Source organism: Clupea harengus, unplaced genomic scaffold (genome assembly GCF_900700415.2).
Source record: "Clupea harengus unplaced genomic scaffold, Ch_v2.0.2, whole genome shotgun sequence".
NCBI lineage: Eukaryota > Metazoa > Chordata > Actinopteri > Clupeiformes > Clupeidae > Clupea > Clupea harengus.
Window position 1 is genome coordinate 9989 of NW_024880176.1, and position 7619 is coordinate 17607.

General features: G+C 42.6%; 1 long non-coding RNA gene across 1 annotated transcript; it reads left to right on the forward strand.

Annotated features, from left to right (window-relative positions):
* Positions 1 to 2595: 2595 nt before the first annotated feature.
* Positions 2596 to 3661, forward strand: LOC122131510. Its single transcript, XR_006152100.1, has 3 exons — positions 2596 to 2874; positions 3235 to 3370; positions 3451 to 3661. It is a non-coding gene; the product is annotated as an uncharacterized LOC122131510 (long non-coding RNA).
* Positions 3662 to 7619: the final 3958 nt, after the last annotated feature.

Here is a 7619-nt window from a genome sequence, read left to right on the forward strand (position 1 = left end):
GTTAGAAGACATTTTCACAGTCGACAAGAGTTTTCATACCCGTCATTTGAAAAGAAAAATTATAATTAAACAAGATACAAAAATGCGATACTTTCCACTTGAAATGACCAATGTTACTAAACAGCTGTGTAGCTAGTACTTAGCTAGCAAGCTTCAGTAAACGCTCACAGACAGGCAAAACCATTTGAAGAAGGAAACTAAAGTTAAGCTGAGTAATCTCAGGTAGCCAACATTTAAAAGGCCAGGAAAATCCCTTAACTGTGATGTCTTCCCGGTCACGCTGTAGTTAGCCACGTCAGGATCTCTCACGCCACTCCATCTGGGGGCATCCCAAGTGAACCCGAGACCACTCTTCAATTCGACTGTCACTAAAAGCAAGCATCTTCGTCAACTGACATAAATTGTCAAATACTACAACTCCGACCTGTGCATTTCGCTGACTGAGGCTGTTGATTGGAGACCAGTGGCAGTAAAACATCCTTGTTGTCGATACATCAACTGCAATCTTTTACCTGCTTGTCAAAATATAACGTCTGTCCTTCCAACCCAGGTTCAAACGTAATCCACATCCACAAAGCTAATTACGGCCGGACAGATAAAACTACCTGCTCTTCTGGACGACCTGCAAATCAGCTCAGCAATACCAACTGCTACGCTCCCACAACACTCCCCATAATAAGGGATCGGTCAGTACATGACATTAAAAAGACACAAGTTCTGCTGTTTAAATGGGTTACTTTGTATTCATCCAGTCCGTTTCCTTAAACCTACAAGCACCTTCCTTGAATGACTGTGGTGTTTTGTCAAGAACACATGTAACCCTTTTTTTCTTACCCGTAAAGATGTGAAGGAAAAACAACATGCGCGGTGCAGGCCTCACACCTTATCTTCTCTGATCCGTGTGGTGGCATCTACAAGTACCTCGACATCTCCTACAGCTGTGTTCCTCCAAGTAAGGAACCGGAGCATCTCATCACCACAATCTTGCACTATAATGCAACATGTTGATTGTAACACAGATGATGAATGTGGTTTTTAAGATGTTACCAGAGTTAACATCCACTGTCCTTTCTTTCAGAGTCCAGCCAAATGTCATAGCCTCCATGGCGAACTGGACTGTGGTGTGTATTCCCTCACATTGTTTCCTACAAGACTTTCTTTATATGCTGCACTTGCAAAATGTCCTACAGAGCTTGGCAGTCAGAATCTTTACCACTGGCCTGTATAAGAGTTCCTCTCGTCTCCACAGCAATGTCAGTGCATTTGTAAGGACATTGCTGGAAACAGTAGAGGTTCAGTTTTGGCCAGTGCCGTAATCTAGACATGTTGGTTCCCCTTGATGAAACGTTCCGTTGTTCTCATAAAAGAATGCAGTAGTACCAAGAGTAACAGCCTTCTTCTTAAATAGTCATACGAGCTACAACTGTGCACATAGTCCATGTAAATCACTGCCGGGAGGGCCTGATAGAAATAACTTCACCAATTTGGCACAGTTTAGCAGATCAAATGACATGGATTTTTAGAACAGTTAGACATTTTGTAGATGGTACGAATAAATATCTGAAATTAATATCGCACTTTGTTGTTTTCCTTGGCTTGTTTGAAAACAAAAAAGAGATTCCCCCTGAGTTACTTTGGGCCTAAATTACAAGATATTAACAAAGTCGACAAGAGTTTGCATACCCATCATTTGTAAAAGCAAACAAGATACAAACAATGCTTTCCATTTAAATGAACAACGTTACTAAACAGCTGTGTAGCTAATACTTAGCTAGCAAACCTCAGTTGACAGCACGGACAGGCTAAACCATTTGAAGAAGGAAACTAAAGTTTAGCTGAGTAATATCAGGTAGCCAACGTTAAAAAGGCCAGGAAAATCCCTTAATGTGATGTCTTCCCGGGTCACGCTGTAGTTAGCCACGTCAGGATCTCTCACGCCACTCCATCTGGGGGCATCCCAAGTGAACCCGAGACCACTCTTCAATTCGACTGCCACTAAAAGCAAGCATCTTTGTCAACTGACATAAATTGTCAAATACTACAACTCCGACCTGTGCATTTCGCTGACTGAGGCTGTTGATTGGAGACCAGTGCCAGTAAAACATCCTTGTTGTTGATACATCAACTGCAATCTTTTGCTTACTTGTCAAAATATAACGTCTGTCCTTCCAACCCAGGTTCAAACGTAATTCACATCCACAAAGCTAATTACGGCCGGACAGATAAAACGACCTGCTCTTCTGGACGACCTGCAAATCAGCTCAGCAATACCAACTGCTACGCTCCCACAACACTCCCCATAATAAGGAATCGGTCAGTACATGACCTTAAAAAGACACAAGTTCTGCTGTGTAAAGGGGTTTCTGTGTAAAAATCTCTGCTCTCCCTTGTACGTCGCTTTGGACAAAAGCGTCTGCTAAATGACTAAATGTAAATGTAAAAAGTGAAGACAAGATGTCACGTCTGGTGAAAGTCTAAACCAGCATCTTTTCCAGTCCGTTTCCTTAAACCTACAAGTACCTGCTATGAATGACTGGGTTGTTTTGTCAAGAACACATGTAGCCCCTTTTTCTTTCCCCGTTAAGATGTGAAGGAAGAACGACATGCCTTCTGAAGGCCTCAAACAGCATCTTCTCTGATCCGTGTTTTGGCACCTACAAGTACCTCGACATCTCCTACAGCTGTGTTCCTCCAAGTAAAGAACCGGAGCATCCCATCACCACAATCTTACACTACACTCCAAACACGTTCAGTCTAACTTTAATTTTAACAATTTTATAAGACGATAAATTCTTCTAGGCAAAATCTACTTTTGTTTCTTTCCAACAGAGTCCGGCCAGACATGTGAAGGGCAACAAAGAAAACTGGAATGTGGTGTGTATTCCCTCAAGTCTTTTTTTAGATCACATTCCTTATATGCCGAGCATGCACACTGATCTATAAAGCTTGACAGTAAGCATAGTTACTACTGGTCCCCTTAAGACCTTTACTGGTCCCAGTAACAGTATCACTGGACAAAACTCAACCATGCATGCCAAATCTCTCCATAGCAGCCATTTAAGGGTCTCTAGTCTAGATCCACTGGGGACATTCCATCTTAGAGCGAAACCAGCTTAAGTTTTGAACTCCCCAAAACCAGTGGAATTAAGGGTGTTATCAGTAAATCTTCTTATAGTCGACATATGTACTGCTATCTTTTCCTTCTGTTACAAATTCTGATGTCTTCCTCTTCAGGTTCCAATGTAATCCGTATCCACACTGCCAGTTACGGGCGAACAGATAAAACCACCTGCTCTGCTGGACGCCCTGCGAATCAACTCAGCAGGACCGACTGCTCTGCATCTACAACGCTCCCTATAGTAAGGGAGAGGTGAGTTAAGGACATGTGACCTCATGTTTCATCAACAGCAAACCAGTTTTACATTTTGCCTCTTTGTATTTGCTGTAAAGATGTGAAGGAAGGACGACATGCCTTCTGAAGGCCTTAAACAGCATCTTCTCTGATCCGTGTGGTGGCATCTACAAGTACCTCAACATCTCCTACAGCTGTGTTCCTCCAAACAGTAAGGAACCGGAGCATCCCATCACCACAAGCTTGCACTATAATTGCAACATGTTGATTGTAACACAGATGATGAATGTGGTTTTTAAGATGTTACCCAGAGTTAACATCCACTGCCCTTTCTTTCAAACAGAGTCCAGCCAAACATGTGAAAGCCTCCATGGCGAACTGGACTGTGGTGTGTATTCCCTCACATTGTTTCCTACAAGACTTTCTTTATATGCTGCACTTGCAAAATGTCCTACAGAGCTTGGCAGTCAGAATCTTTACCACTGGCCTGTATAAGACTTCCTCTCGTCTCCACAGCAATGTCAGTGCATTTGTAAGGACATTGCTGGAAACAGTAGAGGTTCAGTTTTGGCCAGTGCCGTAATCTAGACATGTTGGTTCCCCTTGATGAAACGTTCCGTTGTTCTCATAAAAGAATGCAGTAGTACCAAGAGTAACAGCCTTCTTCTTAAATAGTCATACGAGCTACAACTGTGCACATAGTCCATGTAAATCACTGCCGGGGTAGGGCCTGATAGAAATTAATTCACCAATTTGGCACAGTTTAGCAGACATCAAATGACATGGATTTGTAGAACAGTTAGACATTTTGTAGATGGTACGAAAAAATATCTGAAATGAATATTGCACTTTGTTGTTTTCCTTGGCTCGTTTGAAAACAAAAAAGAGATTCCCCCTGAGTTACTTTGGGCCTAAATTACAAGATATTAACAAAGTCGACAAGAGTTTGCATACCCATCATTTGTAAAAGCAAACAAGATACCCAAACGCAATGCTTTCCAATTTAAATGAACAACGTTACTAAACAGCTGTGTAGCTAATACTTAGCTAGCAAACCTCAGTTGACAGCACGGACAGGCTAAACCATTTGAAGAAGGAAACTAAAGTTTAGCTGAGTAATATCAGGTAGCCAACGTTAAAAAGGCCAGGAAAATCCCTTAATTGTGATGTCTTCCCGGGTCACGCTGTAGTTAGCCACGTCAGGATCTCTCACGCCACTCATCTGGGGCATCCAAGTGAACCCGAGACCACTCTTCAATTCGACCGCCACTAAAAGCAAGCATCTTTGTCAACTGACATAAATTGTCAAATACTACAACTCCGACCTGTGCATTTCGCTGACTGAGGCTGTTGATTGGAGACCAGTGCCAGTAAAACATCCTTGTTGTTGATACATCAACTGCAATCTTTTGCTTACTTGTCAAAACATAACGTCTGTCCTTCCAACCCAGGTTCAAACGTAATTCACATCCACAAAGCTAATTACGGCCGGACAGATAAAACGACCTGCTCTTCTGGACGACCTGCAAATCAGCTCAGCAATACCAACTGCTACGCTCCCACAACACTCCCCATAATAAGGAATCGGTCAGTACATGACCTTAAAAAGACACAAGTTCTGCTGTGTAAAGGGGTTTCTGTGTAAAAATCTCTGCTCTCCCTTGTACGTCGCTTTGGACAAAAGCGTCTGCTAAATGACTAAATGTAAATGTAAAAAGTGAAGACAAGATGTCACGTCTGGTGAAAGTCTAAACCAGCATCTTTTCCAGTCCGTTTCCTTAAACCTACAAGTACCTGCTATGAATGACTGGGTTGTTTTGTCAAGAACACATGTAGCCCCTTTTTCTTTCCCCGTTAAGATGTGAAGGAAGAACGACATGCCTTCTGAAGGCCTCAAACAGCATCTTCTCTGATCCGTGTTTTGGCACCTACAAGTACCTCGACATCTCCTACAGCTGTGTTCCTCCAAGTAAAGAACCGGAGCATCCCATCACCACAATCTTACACTACACTCCAAACACGTTCAGTCTCATTTTAATTTGAACAATTTTATAAGACGATAAATTCTTCTAGGCAAAATCTACTTTTGTTTCTTTCCAACAGAGTCCGGCCAGACATGTGAAGGGCAACAAAGAAAACTGGAATGTGGTGTGTATTCCCTCAAGTCTTTTTTTAGATCACATTCCTTATATGCCGAGCATGCACACTGATCTATAAAGCTTGACAGTAAGCATAGTACTACTGGTCCCCTTAAGACCTTTACTGGTCCCAGTAACAGTATCACTGGACAAAACTCAACCATGCATGCCAAATCTCTCCATAGCAGCCATTTAAGGGTCTCTAGTCTAGATCCACTGGGGACATTCCATCTTAGAGCGAAACCAGCCTTAAGTTTTGAACTCCCCAAAACCAGTGGAATTAAGGGTGTTATCAGTAAATCTTCTTATAGTCGACATATGTACTGCTATCTTTTCCTTCTGTTACAAATTCTGATGTCTTCCTCTTCAGGTTCCAATGTAATCCATATCCACGCTGCCAGTTACGGGCGAACAGATAAAACCACCTGCTCTGCTGGACGCCCTGCGAATCAACTCAGCAGGACCGACTGCTCTGCATCTACAACGCTCCCTATAGTAAGGGAGAGGTGAGTTAAGGACATGTGACCTCATGTTTCATCAACAGCAAACCAGTTTTACATTTTGCCTCTTTGTATTTGCTGTAAAGATGTGAAGGAAGGACGACATGCCTTCTGAAGGCCTTAAACAGCATCTTCTCTGATCCGTGTGGTGGCATCTACAAGTACCTCAACATCTCCTACAGCTGTGTTCCTCCAAACAGTAAGGAACCGGAGCATCCCATCACCACAAGCTTGCACTATAATTGCAACATGTTGATTGTAACACAGATGATGAATGTGGTTTTTAAGATGTTACCCAGAGTTAACATCCACTGCCCTTTCTTTCAAACAGAGTCCAGCCAAACATGTGAAAGCCTCCATGGCGAACTGGACTGTGGTGTGTATTCCCTCACATTGTTTCCTACAAGACCTTTTTTATATGCTGCACTCTCAAAATGTCCTACAGAGCTCGGGCAGTCAGAATCTTTACCACTGGCCTGTATAAGAGTTCCTCTCGTCTCCACAGCAATGTCAGTGCATTTGTAAGGACATTGCTGGAAACAGTAGAGGTTCAGTTTTGGCCAGTGCCGTGATCTAGACATGTTGGTTCCCTTGATGAAACGTTCCGTTGTTCTCATAAAAGAATGCAGTAGTACCAAGAGTAACAGCCTTCTTCTTAAATAGTCATACGAGCTACAACTGTGCACATAGTCCATGTAAATCACTGCCGGGGTAGGGCCTGATAGAAATAAGTTCACCAATTTGGCACAGTTTAGCAGACATCAAATGACATGGATTTGTAGAACAGTTCGACATTTTGTAGATGGTACGAATAAATATCTGAAATTAATATCGCACTTTGTTGTTTTCCTTGGCTGTTTGAAAACAAAAAAGAGATTCCCCCTGAGTTACTTTGGGCCTAAATTACAAGATATTAACAAAGTCGACAAGAGTTTGCATACCCATCATTTGTAAAAGCAAACAAGATACCCAAACGCAATGCTTTCCCATTTAAATGAACAACGTTACTAAACAGCTGTGTAGCTAATACTTAGCTAGCAAACCTCAGTTGACAGCACGGACAGGGCTAAACCATTTGAAGAAGGAAACTAAAGTTTAGCTGAGTAATATCAGGTAGCCAACGTTAAAAAGGCCAGGAAAATCCCTTAATTGTGATGTCTTCCCGGGTCACGCTGTAGTTAGCCACGTCAGGATCTCTCACGCCACTCCATCTGGGGGCATCCCAAGTGAACCCGAGACCACTCTTCAATTCGACCGCCACTAAAAGCAAGCATCTTTGTCAACTGACATAAATTGTCAAATACTACAACTCCGACCTGTGCATTTCGCTGACTGAGGCTGTTGATTGGAGACCAGTGCCAGTAAAACATCCTTGTTGTTGATACATCAACTGCAATCTTTTGCTTACTTGTCAAACATAAACGTCTGTCCTTCCAACCCAGGTTCAAACGTAATTCCACATCCACAAAGCTAATTACGGCCGGACAGATAAAACGACCTGCTCTTCTGGACGACCTGCAAATCAGCTCAGCAATACCAACTGCTACGCTCCCACAACACTCCCATAATAAGGAATCGGTCAGTACATGACCTTAAAAAGACACAAGTTCTGCTGTGTAAAGGGGTTTC